At 36.3% G+C, this 14445-nt stretch overlaps 1 protein-coding gene across 1 annotated transcript in view; it reads right to left on the bottom strand.

Annotated features, from left to right (window-relative positions):
* DTWD2 (DTW domain containing 2) overlaps positions 1-14445 on the bottom strand; it is a 98231-nt gene that overhangs the window by 48820 nt on the left and 34966 nt on the right. The gene's annotated exons all lie outside the window — the stretch shown is intronic.

The raw sequence follows: 14445 nt of genomic DNA on the forward strand, positions 1-14445 counted from the left end.
GGGATTCAATACAATCCCACTCCCACTTATTTTATATTGGAAAATAAAAACCAGATGCTAAAAGGTATACAGAAATGCAAAGGAAATCCAAAACAATTTTCACAAAAAAAATTTTAAAAAGGAAAAGAATAGAGTTGGTTGGCTTACACTATGTGATTTTAAGACTTACCACAAAGCTACAATAATCAAGGCAGAATGGTATTGACATTAAAGATAAACACATACATAAGTGGAACAGAAACAGAACCACAGATGGTCAAGGTATTTTCAACAAATGAATCACAGTAATTCATTAGAGGAATGACAAATCTTACCCACAAACGGTACTGGAACAACTACATAGCCATATCTTTTTAATGAAATTTTACTTTCTTCACACCACACACAAAAAATTAACTTAAATCAAAAATATCAGCTAAAAATGTATCACTCAAATAAAAATATATGACTTCTAAAAGAAAAAGTAGGAGAAAATCTTTGTAACCTGTGGTTAGACAAATATTTCTTAGGATGTAAAATATACAAACCATTTTTAAAAAACTGATAAACTGGACTTGATTGAAATTAAAAGCTTCTGGTCTTCAAAATCAACATTAAGAAATGCAAAGGCAAAACATAGATCAGAACAAAATATCTGCTACACATATGTCTGAGAAAGAACTATTCTGCAGAATATATTTAAAACTCCTGTAATTCAATAATAAAACAATCAATCCCCCCAAAATAGGAAAGGACACTTCACTAAATAAAAAATATGATGATCAACTAAAAACATGCAAAGATGCTCAACATCATTAATCACCAGGAAAATGCAAATCAAAACCACAATGAGATACCACTACTCTGCCCTTAGATTAGCTAAAATTGAAAACACTAACAAGTGTTGGCAAGAATGTGGAACAATTGAAACTCTCATACAATGCTGATGAGCAAGTAAAATGGTATAACCACTTTGGATAACAGGCCATTCCTTATAAAGTTAAACAAAAGACACAGGAATTCCACTCCTAGGTATTTACTGAAGAGAAATAAAAGCATGCAACACAAAAAGACTTGTAAAAGATCATTCAAAGCAGCTTTATGCAGCCTTTTTGCTTCCTCAGAAACATAATATACTATCAAACATCCTTTCTTTCTGTGACACACTTGACCTCTCCCTCTCAACTAAATCTTTCCCACTGTTTTTTAATTATACTTAAGTCTCCCCTACTTGAAATATATAATAAACGAAAACATCTTCCACCAACTTCACAATTCCCTTGTTTCTACCTCACTTCTCTTCTTACCAAACTACTTAAGATAGTTTTCTATACAAACTGGATCCATTTCTTCACCTCTACTTGCCACTTAAGCCTGACTGCCTGGTTTCCATCCTATCACTCCACTGTAACACTCTGACTAAAATAAACAATAACCGTCATGTCACTAAAACTAATGGATACTTCTCAGTACTCACTTAACTGATCTCTCAGGAGCATTCAACTTTGCTAACACTCTTCTTCCTTTGTTCTCAAGACACCACATTCCTTTAGTTTTCTTTCTACCCATCTGGCTACACATTCTTTGTCTCCTTTGTGGTTTCAACCTTCTCTCCTGGTTATTAAATACTCAAGTTTCTCAAGGTCCAATCTTAAATACTTGTTTTTAACTCCATATTCTCATTCTAGATAATATCATCCATAACCTGGTTTCACTTGCCACCTAAGTGGAAATGACTCACAAATGTATATACCTCAGTCTTTAACCACTCCCGTAAACTTTAGATTGAAAATTATTACTTTAAAGGGATTCTAAATTCTCAAGTTCATTTTACTGGGAATAGTTCAGAAGATATATATATATATATATATATATATATATATATACACACGAAAACATGGTAAGTGCAGAGATTCAATATCTAATTAATAGTTTAGGATTATCCTAAGGAAGCAGTATACCCTGATGGAAAAAACCTGAAAGTCCCTACTATTTCAACTTCAATATATATACGCTAGTGAGAAAAAGGAAGAAAGTAGATATGAGTGAGTCCACACTGTAGGGCTGCCCCCCTAAAGAGAGTGACCAACAGTGCAAACATCCATATCTTTAGTGACACTGAAATGGTGGTCAAATAGCCAAAAGCACTCTAACTTGTGAGTGAGACAAGGTCAGAAGAGTCAGGTGGATGGTACCACCATGATCCTATCTTTGGAACAAGATTCCAGTCAGTGGGTGGAGCTTCTGTGGTCCAGTTTCTAGGAGCAAGAACTAGGGAGGTGGGGATTTAAGGCAGAGTTCAGTCCCACTGGGGGAAATGGAATGATAAGTCAGAAATCAAGGCTGAAATTCAATCACCTAACTGAGCACTCTAAGTGCACTAAAGCAGAGGGGAGACTCACTGTGATCATGAGTGTCCAGGGTTCACCTCAGGTATCCAAATATCAATCTCAGAACATCCCTGATGCAAGTGGACTGCATAATATCCTGCCTGCCTTGATCAACATTAACAACAACAACAATCATCTAAACACCAGGACCCAGGATGGTAGTGTGGTGCCCCTAAAACTGAACAGATGCCCATGAGCAGTGGGATTTGGAGTCGTAAGATCTCCATTCTCACTCTAGTTCTTCTATTTTCAAACTTAAAAAATCACTCTAAGCCTCAGGTTTCTCATCTATGAAGTGAGATAATTAACAATACTATTCAAATCCACAGGAAGATGGAGAAGAAAGGAAATGACCAAAATGCTAACTATGATTATTTATGGATAGTAGGATTTCAAGCAATTTTTATTTTCCTCTTCGAAATTTCCTGCTCAATGTAGAAAATTTTCAAAATAATTACAAGGAGGATAATGAAAAACCTCTCGTGTCCCTAGTACCCAGAGTTTTGAGCTTCCTTCTAAGTCTATCATTCTAATTTAGAGATTATTTTTATTTGAATCTCAAAAACAGAAAAAAATAGTATTGTAAATAATTGGAGTAAGCTATGAAAAGAGACAACTTCTTAAAATGAGAGCCACATAATATTCACAAATATGAACTATTACAATCCATGGCATATACAGAATGCCAAATTAACTGCTACTATAAAACATTATGATTCAATTTTTAAAAAATACTTATTCAAACCATCTAACAATTTGCTTAAAGAATGAAATTATATAATGCATGCTAAAATTTTCTAACATGCAATATTATCCAACAGAGATGTCATTTATTGTTAATACCAAAAAATAAACATGATTGTTGAATACAAATAAATTAGGATTGAATAACATTCACTCAGGAGTCCTGAAGGAACTCAAATGTGAAGCTATCAAACTATGAGCTAAAATTTGTAAAAGCCGCTGAAAGATTTCAAGAATTTTTCATGTTATTCATTTAAAAAAAGGCTCCAAGGGCTCTCAAGGAACTACAAACCAGTGAGTAAAAAAGAAATATTTCTAATCACAGGTTTGAAAATTTTCCACTTAAGTAAGAATAATTTCTAGCCATAAAAAGTAATAATATTTTCTGCAAAGGCAATTCATGCCTCCATGGTTCTTCTGGAGGAAAAAAATATATATATGGGGCATCTCAGCCTATCATATTGCATATAGGTCAGATTTTTCATTTTCAAATGAAAAAATGAACCTGGAAACGGTTAAGATAAAAATAACTAGAATAGTCACTCTCTAAAGAGGATATAATAAAAACATTCTCTTCTTAGAAATATGAAAGCCAAAAGAAGATGTTACATGTTAATAAAATCACAAAGAGTACAGATAACATGAACACAGAATTATTCAGCAGAACAAAAAGATATATACCTTAACACTCAAAGGGAAGGTAGTTTGGGGAAAACAAAAGGAATTAATAACCACACATTACAAAATATGTGGTAATACAGGGAATTCAGAACTCCAATTATTCCAGCTAAAAATAATATAAGCTATTTCAGCAGTATAAAATAAATAAATGATCAGTCTATTCAGGATAGTCTGATTCTTAATTGGCATTTTAGGGCTGTAATACAGGAGAGGCCATATGTAGGCAGTCCAGTCAACAGTCCCAGCTGAGCACAGCCTTCCATCCATCGCTGCCAAAGTGCCAGATTCATAGAGAAAGCTCCTGGACCCACCAGACCAAACCAACTATTAGATGACAATCACCAAGTGACCTCTGTCAACAAGTCAAACTGAATTCTTGACCAACAAAATCATGAGATACAATAATATGGCTGTTTTAAGATACTATGTTTTGCAGAATTTTGTTATGCAGTTTGCCATGGGTTCCCAAGACTACTCACAGGTCTAGTGATTCACTAGGACTCACAGAACTCAGCATCTAGTTCAACGTATGACTAAGACTTATTACAGCAAAAGAACACAAAGCAAAATTACCAAAGGGAAAAGACACATGTCCAAATGAAATCAGGCTCAAGCTTCCAAGAGTCCTCTCCCAGTGAGGTCGAAGAGGATGCACTTAAATCCTCCAGCATTAAACTGTGACAACCTGTGTTAAGTGCTGCCTACCAGAGAAGCTCATTAGAGACACAGGGCCCAAGGTCTTTATTGGAGATTAGTTACATAGACACCCTCTGCCTGGCACGCACCAAAATTTCAGACTCCTACAGAAAAGGAAGTATTCATTATATACCACATTGTTTGTACAACAGTGAGCCACTCATCCTTTAGGGAAAGTTTATATCTGTGCAGCAAACTGTTTACCATTCACATTCTCAGATGCCAAAGGCCGTTCTTGCAAGAATGTTTCTAAGGGGCTTCCCTGGTGGCGCAGCGGTTGGGAGTCGGCCTGACGACGCAGGGGACGCGGGTTCGTGCCCCGGTCCAGGAGGATCCCGCGTGCCGCGGAGCGGCTGGGCCCATGAGCCATGGCCGCTGAGCCTGCACGTCCAGAGCCTGTGCTCCGCGGTGGGAGGGGCCGCAGCAGTGAGAGGCCCGTGTACCACAAAAAAAAAAAAAAAAGAATGTTTCTAAGGATAGCAGTCTCAAACCTGCTGTGTTAATTGCTTTCTGCACATGTAACAATAGACAACTGGAACAACAGCCACACTTTACTATCAAAAACAATATATTAGGCTGTACAAACCACTGGCCAGACTGGCCTAAAATGGCATATCTTCTGTTCCTGTGAAAACACTAAATTAAAAGTAGTTAAAAGGAATCTGTGTAAAACAAAATGCACTAAATGATATTCTTTTAAAATATGCATCATGGCAAATAAACTCAAAGTAAAATTACTATTTGAAAACTGATTTTTAATCTTAGTCTTTTATACTGGTACATTTGAAGTCTCCTAAAAGTTGATCTTGATAAAAATTTATTCTGAAGGATACACATTACATCATTTGAAAAGTAATAATGTAAAGGTCAGTTGATACTGGGTAAAAACAATGAATTCCTGATCAGTAAAGAATCAGAAGGTAAATTTTCAGCTTTATTGAGAAATAATTGACATACATCACTGTATAAGTTTAACGTGCACAATATGATGATTTGATCTACATATATTGTGAAACAATTACCACAATAGGTTCAGCTAGCATCCATCTTCTTTTATACATACAATAAAAAGAAAAGGAGAAAAGAAAAAAGTAAAAGAATTTTCCCCTTGTGATGAGAACTCTTAGGACTTACTTACTCTCTTAACAACTTTCCTGTATATCATACAGCAGTGTTAGCTATACTCATCATGTTATACATTATCTCCCTAGTACTTATTTATCTTATAACTGAAAGTTTGTACCTTTTGACCACCTTCCTCCAATTCCCCCTCCCCCCACCCCTTCACCTCTGGTAACCACAGTGTGATCTCTTTTTCTGAGTTTGCATGTCTGTTTGGTTTTGAAGTATAATTGACCTACAACACTATGTTAGTTCTTGTTACACAACATAGTGATATTTTTCTATACATTTCAAAATGATCACCATAAGTCTAGTTACAATATGTCACCATGCAAAGATATTACACAGTTATTAACTGTATTCCCCACACTGTATATTTCATACCTGGACTCATTTATTCTGCAGCTTAAAGTTTGTACCTCCCTATTCTGCTATACACTTATCTCCCATAGAGATTCTCTTTTCTCAGCTTCCTGTCTATTCAGATGTGGAATGTTGCCCCTCTCCTAAAATTTATCTGGGGTAGTTCACACAAAGCATTCACACACACAAAGCATTCACATACACACTTCACTCACACAAAGTATTCTTCTGTATATAAAAGAGACTCTAAAGAATGTCTGGGTACATGAAGTTGTGGGGCGGGGGGAGGGTTGTAACAAGGTGAACTATTTAAAATTGAATTTTGAAAACACTGTTCTTTCTCCACACACTCCCAGGTCTTCTCTTTTGCCATATTCTCTCTCCCTCCCTCCCTCCCTCCCTCTCTCTCTCTCTCTCTCTCACTCTCTCTCCCCCACCAACCACCCCTTCCCTCCCTTCCTCCCTCTCTCTCTCTCACTTTCGCTGCAAGTCCACTTCTTCTGTTCTCCCGTTTTCTTCTCTTTTGCCCCTCACGTGCCATGACTTCCAAATTCAGAAGTGATTTAGGTATGACTTTGATTCACTGTCTCTTTATATATCTCATTATCTCTAAGGAATTTTTCTAAACACAGACAAAAACCTTAATGTAGGCCAACTAAAAAACAAACAAAAATATTTTATTCCTACACAAATGTGTCTAAAAAATGGTGCCACATTATATTCTGGACCTTATTTTTTTTTGTACTTGACGTAATATTGTGGATGCTTTTCTATATCAGTACAGTACATAAGTATGATAATCCATTTAACCATTTCTTGTACTGAATATTTAGGATGTCATTCCTATATTGAACTTCTAAAGATTTTTAGATTCCTAAAAGTGAATTTGGGGTTGAAAGGTATGTACATTTTAAATCTTGAAAGAGAGGGCACAAAGCAGAAGCAAGAAGACCTACAATCCTGCAGCCTGTGGAACAAAAACCACATTCACAGAAAGATAGACAAAAAGAAAAGGCAGAGGACTATGTACCAAAGGAATGAGATAAAACCCCAGAAAAACAATTAAATAGAGTGGAGATAGGAAACTTTCCAGAAAAAGAATTCAGAATAATGATAGTGAAGATGATCCAATACCTCAGAAAAAGAATGGAGGCAAAGATGGAGAAGATGCAAGAAATGTTTAACAAACACCTAGAAGAAGTAAAGAACAAACAAACACAGATGAACAATACAATAACCGAAATGAAAAATACACTAGAAGGAATCAATAGCAGAATAACTGAGGCAGAAAAACAGATAAGTGTCCTGGAAGACAGAACAGTGGAATTCACTGCTGCAGAACAGAATAAAGAAAAAAGAATGAAAAGAAATGAAGACAGCCTAAGAGACCTTTGGAACAACATTAAACGTACCAACATTCACATTATAGGGGTCCCAGAAGGAGAAGAGAGAAAGGGCCCAAGAAAATATTTGAAGAGATAATAGCTGAAAATTTCACTAACATGGAAAGGAAATAGCCACCCAAGTGCAGAGTCTCAGGTAGGATAAACCCAAGGAGACACACGCCGAGACGCATAGTAATCAAACTGAAAACAATTAAACACAAAGAAAAATTATTAAAAGCAACAAGGAAAAAATGACAAATAATATACATGGGAACTCACATAAGGTTAACAGCCGATTTCTCAGCAGAAATTCTATAAGCCAAAAAGGAGTGTCATGGTATGTTTAAAGTGATGAAACGAAAGAAACTGCAACCAAGATTACTCTACCCAGCAAGGATCTCATTCAGATTCAACAGAGAAATCAAAAGCTTCACAGACAAGCAAAAGCTAAGAGAATTCACCACCACCAAACCAGTTCTACAACAAATGCTAAAGGAACTTCTCTAAGTGGGAAACACAAGAGAAGAAAAAGACCTACAAAAACAAAACAATTAAGAAAATGGTAATAGGAACATACATATTGAAAATTACCTTAAATGTGAATGGATTAAATGCTGAAACCAAAAGACACAGGCTCGGGTTTCCCTGCTGGCGCCGTGGTTGAGAGTCCGCCTGCCGATGCAGGGGAAACGGGTTCATGCCCCGGTCCGGGAAGATCCCACATGCCGCGGAGCGGCTGCGCCCGTGAGCCATGGTCGCTGAGCCTGCGCGTCCGGAGCCATTGCTCCGCAATGGGAGAGGCCACAACAGTGAGAGGCCCGCGTACCGCAGAAAAAAAAAAAAAAAAAAAGACACAGGCTCACTGAATGGATACAAAAACAAGACCCGTATATATGCTGTCTACAAGAGACCCACTTCAGACCTAGGGACACATACACACTGAAAATGAACGGATGGAAATAGATATTCCATGCAAATGGAAATCAAAAGAAAGCTGGAGTAAGACCTTAAAGAATGTTACAAGAGACATGGAAGGACACTACATAATGATCAAGGGATCAATCCAAGAAGATATAACAATTTAAACATATATGCACCCAACACAGGAGAACCTCAATACATAAGGCAAATAGCTAACAGCTATAAAAGAGGAAATTGACAGTAACACAATAAAAGTGGAGGACTTTAACACCTCACTTACACCAATGGACAGATCATCCAGACAGAAAATTAATAAGGAAACACAAGCTTTAAAAATGACACAATAGACCAGATAGATTTAATTGATATTTATAGGACATTACATCCAAAAACAACAGATTACACTTTCTTCTCAAGTGCACAGGGAACATTCTCCACGATAAATCACATCTTGGGTCACAAATCAAGCCTCAGTAAATTAAAGAAAACTGAAATCATAACAAGCACCTTTTCCAACCACAGCGCTATAAGATTAGAAATCAATTACAGGGAAAAAAATGTAAAAAACACAAACACATGGAGGCTAAACAATACGTTACTAAATAACTAAGAGATCACTGAAGAAATCAAAGATGAAACCAAAAAATAACTAGAGACAAATGACAATGAAAACACAACGATCCAAAACCTATAGGATGCAGCAAAAGCAGTTCTAAGAGGGAAGTTTATAGCAATACAATCCTACCTCCAGAAACAAAAAAAAATCTCAAATAAACAACCTAACCTTACACCCAAAGGAACTAGAGAAAAAGAACAAACAAAACCCAAAATCAGTAGAAAGTATCATAAAGATCAGAGCAGTAATAAATGAAATAGAAACAAAGAAATCAAAAGCAAAGATCTGTAAAACTAAAAGCTGGTTATTTCAGATGATAAACAAAATTGATAAACCTTTAGCCAGACTCATCAAGAAAAAGAGGGAGATGACTCAAATCAATAAAATCAGAAATGAAAATGGAGAAGTTACAATGGACACCACAGAAATACAAAGCATCATAACAGGCTACTACAAGCAACTCTATGCCAATAAAATGGGCAACCTGGAAGAAATGGACAAATTCTTAGAAAGGTACAATCTCCCAAAGACTGAACCAGGAAGAAATAGAAAATATAAACAGCCCATTCACAAGAAATGAAATTGAAATTGTGATTAACAATCTTCCAACAAACAAAAGCCCAGGACCAGATGGCTTCACAGGTGAATTATACGAAACATTTAGAGAAGAGCTAACACTCATCCTTCTCAAACTCTTCCAAAACATTGCAGAGGAAGGAACACTCCCAAACTCATTCTATTAGGCCACCATCACCCTGATACCAAAACCAGACAAAGATACCACCAAAAAAGGAAATTACACACCAATATCATTCATAAATACAGATGCAAAAATCCTCAACAAAATACTAGCAAACAGAATCCAACAGCACAGTAAAAGGATCATACACTATGATCAAATGGGGTTTATCCCAGGAATGTAAGGATTCTTCAATTTATGCAAATTAATCAATGTGATAAACCATATTAACAAATTGAAGAAGAAAAATCATACGATCGTCTCAGTAGATGCAGAAAAACTTTTCAACAAAATTCAACACCCATTTATGAAAAAAACCCTGCACAAAGTAGGGATAGAGGGAACTTCCCTTAACATAATAAAGGCCACGTATGACAAACCCACAGCCAACATCATTCTCAGTGGTAAAAAACTGAAACCATTTCCTCTAAGATCAGGAACAAGACAAGGCTGTCCACTCTCACCACTATCATTCAACATAGTTTTGGAAGTTTTAGCCACAGCAATCAGAGAAGAAAAAGAAATAAAAGGAATCCAAATTGGAAAAGAAGAAATAAAACTGTCACTGTTTGCAGATGACATGATACTATACATAGAGAATCCTAAAGATGCTACCAGAAAACTACTACAGCTAATCAATGAATTTGGTAAAGTAGCAGGATACAAAATTAATGCACAGAAATCTCTGGCATTCCTGTACACTAATGATGAAAAAGCTGAAAAAAAATAATTAAGGAAACACTCCCATTTACCACTGCAACAAAAAGAATAAAATACCTAGGAATAAACCTGCCTTAAGGAGACAGAAGACCTGTATGCAGAAAACTATAAGACAATGATGAAAGAAATTAAAGATGATACAAACAGATGGAGAGATATACCATGCTTTTGGATTGTAAGAACCAACATTATGAAAATGACTTTACTACCCAAAGCAATCTACAGATTCAATGCAATGCCTATCAAAATACCAATGGTATTTTTACAGAACTAGAACAAAAAGTTTCACAATATGTGTGGAAACACAAAAGACCCTGAATAGCCAAAGCAATCTTGAGAAAGAAAAAAGGAGCTGGAGGAATCAGGTCCCCTGACTTCAGACTATACTACAAAGCTACAGTAATCAAGACAGTATGGTACTGGCACAAAAACAGAAACATAGATCAATGGAACAGGATAGAAAGCCCAGAGATAAACCCACATACAAATGGTCACCTTATCTTTGATAAAGGAGACAAGAATATACAACGGAGAATATACAGCCTCTTCAATAAATGGTGCTGGCAAAACTGGCCAGCTACATGTAAAAGAATGAAATTAGAACACTCCCTAACACCATACACAAAAATCAACTCCAAATGGATTAAAGACCTAAATGTAAGTCCAGACACTATAAAACTCTTAGAGGAAAACATAGACAGTACACTCTGTAACATTTATCACAGCAAGACGCTTTTTCAAACACTTCCTAGAAAAATGGAAATAAAAACAAAAACAAACAAATGGGACCTAATGAAACTTAAAAGCTTTTGCACAGCAAAGGAAAACAAACAAGACAAAGACAACCCTCAGAATGGGAGAAAATATTTGCAAATGAAGCAACTGACAAAGGATTAATCTCAAAAATTTACAGGCAGCTCATGCAGCTCAACAGCAAAAAAACAAACAACCCAATCCAAACATGGGCCGAAGACCTAAATAAACATTTCTCCAAAGAAGATATACAGATTGCCAACAAACACATGAAAGGATGCTCAACATCACTAATCATTAGAGAAATGCAAATCAAAACTACAATGAGGTATCACCTCACACCAGTCAGAATGGCCATCATCAAAAATTCTACAAACAATAAATGCTGGAGAAGGTGTGGAGAAAAGGGAACCCTCTTGCACTGTTGGTGGGAATGTAAAGCAATACAGCCACTATGGAGAACAGTATGGAGGTTCCTTAAAAAACTAAAAATAGAACTACCATATGACCCAGCAATCCCACTACTAGGCATATACCCTGAGAAAACCATAATTCAAAAAGAGTCATGTATCACAATGTTCATTGCAACTCTATTTTCAATAGCCAGGACATGGAATCAGCCTAAGTGTCAATCGACAGATGAATCGATAAAGAAGATGTGGCGGGGCTTCCCTGGTGGCACAGTGGTTGACAGTCCGCCTGCTGATGCAGGGGACACGGGTTCGTGCCCCGGTCCGGGAAGATCCCACATGCTGCGGAGCGGCTGGGCCCGTGAGCCATGGCCGCTAAGCCTGCACATCCGGAGCCTGTGCTCCGCAACGGGAGAGGCCACAACAGTGAAGGGCCCGCATACCACAAAAAAAAAAAAAAAAGAAGAAGATGTGGCATATATATACAATAGAATATTACTCCACCATAAAAAGAAATGAAATTGAGTTATTTGTAGTGAGGTGGATGGACCTAGAGACTGTCATACAGAGTGAAGTCAGAAAGAGAAAAATAAATGCCGTATGCTAACACATATATATGGAATCTAAAAAAAAAAAACGGTTCTGAAGAACCTAGAGGCAGGACAGGAATAAGGATGCAGGTGTAGCGAATGGACTTGAGAACACGGGGAGTGGGAAGGGTAAGCTGGGACAAAGCGAGAGAGTGGCATGGACATATATACACTACCAAATGTAAAATAGATAGCTAGTGGGAAGCAACCGCATAGTACAGGGAGATCAGCTTGGTGCTTTGTGACCACCTAGAGGGTTTGGATAGGGAAGTTGGGAGGGAGACACAAGAGGTAGGAGATATGGGAAAATATGTATATGTATAGCTGGTTCATTTTGCTATAAAGCAGAAACTAGCACAGCACTGTAAAGCAATTATACTCCAATAAAATGTTAAAAAAAAATACATAACACAAAAACTATTGAAAATGTAGGGAAAAAAGGGGCTTCCCTGGTGGTGCAGTAGTTAAGAATCTGCTTGCCAATGCAGGGGACATGGGTTCGAGCCCTGGTCCGGGAAGATCCCACATGCCGTGGAGCAACTAAGTCCAGGGACCACAACTACTGAGCCTGCGCTCTACAGCCCACGAGCCACAACTACTGAGCCTGCGTGCTACACCTACTGAAGCCCCTATGCCTAGAGCCCGCACTCTGCAACAAGAGAAGCCACTGCAATGAGAAGCCTGCACTCTGCAAAAAAGAGTACCCCCCGCTCACCGCAATTAGAGAAAGCCCGTGTGCAGCAACGAAGACCCAACACAGCCAAACATAAATAAATAAAATAAATTTAAAAAGAAGAAAATGTAGGAATAACTTCATTAAAAACACACAAACAGAAGCTTTCCATATACCTTTTTCAATATAAAATAGCCCGGGCATGCCAAAAATAACAGCATAAAGTAAAACCACAATAACAAACTAAAAAAATGTAAACACTTTCATTGTTAAATAGAGAAGGTAAATTTTTTATATTCATAGAACATGCACAAAAATTTGCCATGTACTTACCCTGATAAAAATCATAAAATTATTCACAATATTGTTGGCAGTTATTTTATCATGATCCAACAAAATAAGAAATAAAAATAGCTACAAAAATGTTATAACACTTGAGAATTGAGAACTCTGATAATCCATGGGTAGAAAGAAATCAAAACAAATTACAAATTATATCAATGGTATAGATACAAAAACACATCAATCTAAAACTATAGGATACAATGACAATTATACTAAGAAGAAACATTACAGTCTTCTTTCCCTTTATTATTAAAGAAGAAACTCACTAATCTTAATAAAGGAACATAGTACTTATAGCACAAATCTTACAATCATAAAAAAATAATTTAGCTGAAAAAGGTAAAATAAATTGATCAAGCTAAAAGTTCAAATTGATGAAGTAAGAATAAAGTTTAATAGCCATTAAAACAATCTAAAGGCTAATACTTCTAAAAGCTCAATGAACAAGGAAATCCCTCTTGAGTCTGTTCATGGGGGAGAAAAGTGTGTGTGTGTGTGTGTGTGTGTGTGTGTGTGTGTGTGTATGATTAGAAAAAAAAAGGGAAACATCCAGAAGAAATTAAAATAAGTACTTAAGAATATATAGGTATATGGCAAATAATCTGTTAACCCAAGGGAAAGGAATAATTCCCTAGAAAAGATAAACTATTAAAAAATGAAGCAAATAGAAGTAGAAAGTTTGAATAATTTTTCATGAAAGAGTTTGAAAGAAGGGTTTTAAAGTTACCATTTTAAAGAGACCAGTATCAGGTGGCTTCACCATAGAGCTCCATGTAATTTTTAAGGAGAAAAACTATTATTTTTTTTTCTTCATTCACAATTTTTATTTCTTGCAGTGAACTTTTTGTATCTTCAAAGTCAATTTGTCTTTAAAAAAATTAATACTTCTTACTCATGGTACAATCCATCCGCCCTCCCCCAAGGAAAACAAATTCAGGGACAGAGTCATTTGGGGGAAGTTGAAATAGGTACTATAGATTCTTGACAAAGGCTTCCCAGCCCACCGTCCTGTACATATACAACAAAATGGCAGCACCTCAAGTTCACCTAAATGAAGTTAGGTTAACTATTATTTAAACTATTCCAAGCCACAGAAAAATATTAAAATCTCTCCTATTTATTTGGTGAAGTTACCATTATCTTAGTACCCAAATATTATAATAAAAGTACATAAGATATATAAATTATAATTTAAAGCCATTAAATAAAATATAAGCTTCTGTAATATATCAAAAGGGCAGTACAATATGACCCAGTAGAGTTCATTCTAATAATACAAGAACAGTCCCACATTAGGAAATGTATCATCATCAATTAC

Source organism: Lagenorhynchus albirostris, chromosome 3 (assembly GCF_949774975.1).
Source record: "Lagenorhynchus albirostris chromosome 3, mLagAlb1.1, whole genome shotgun sequence".
In the NCBI taxonomy this organism is placed as follows: domain Eukaryota; kingdom Metazoa; phylum Chordata; class Mammalia; order Artiodactyla; family Delphinidae; genus Lagenorhynchus; species Lagenorhynchus albirostris.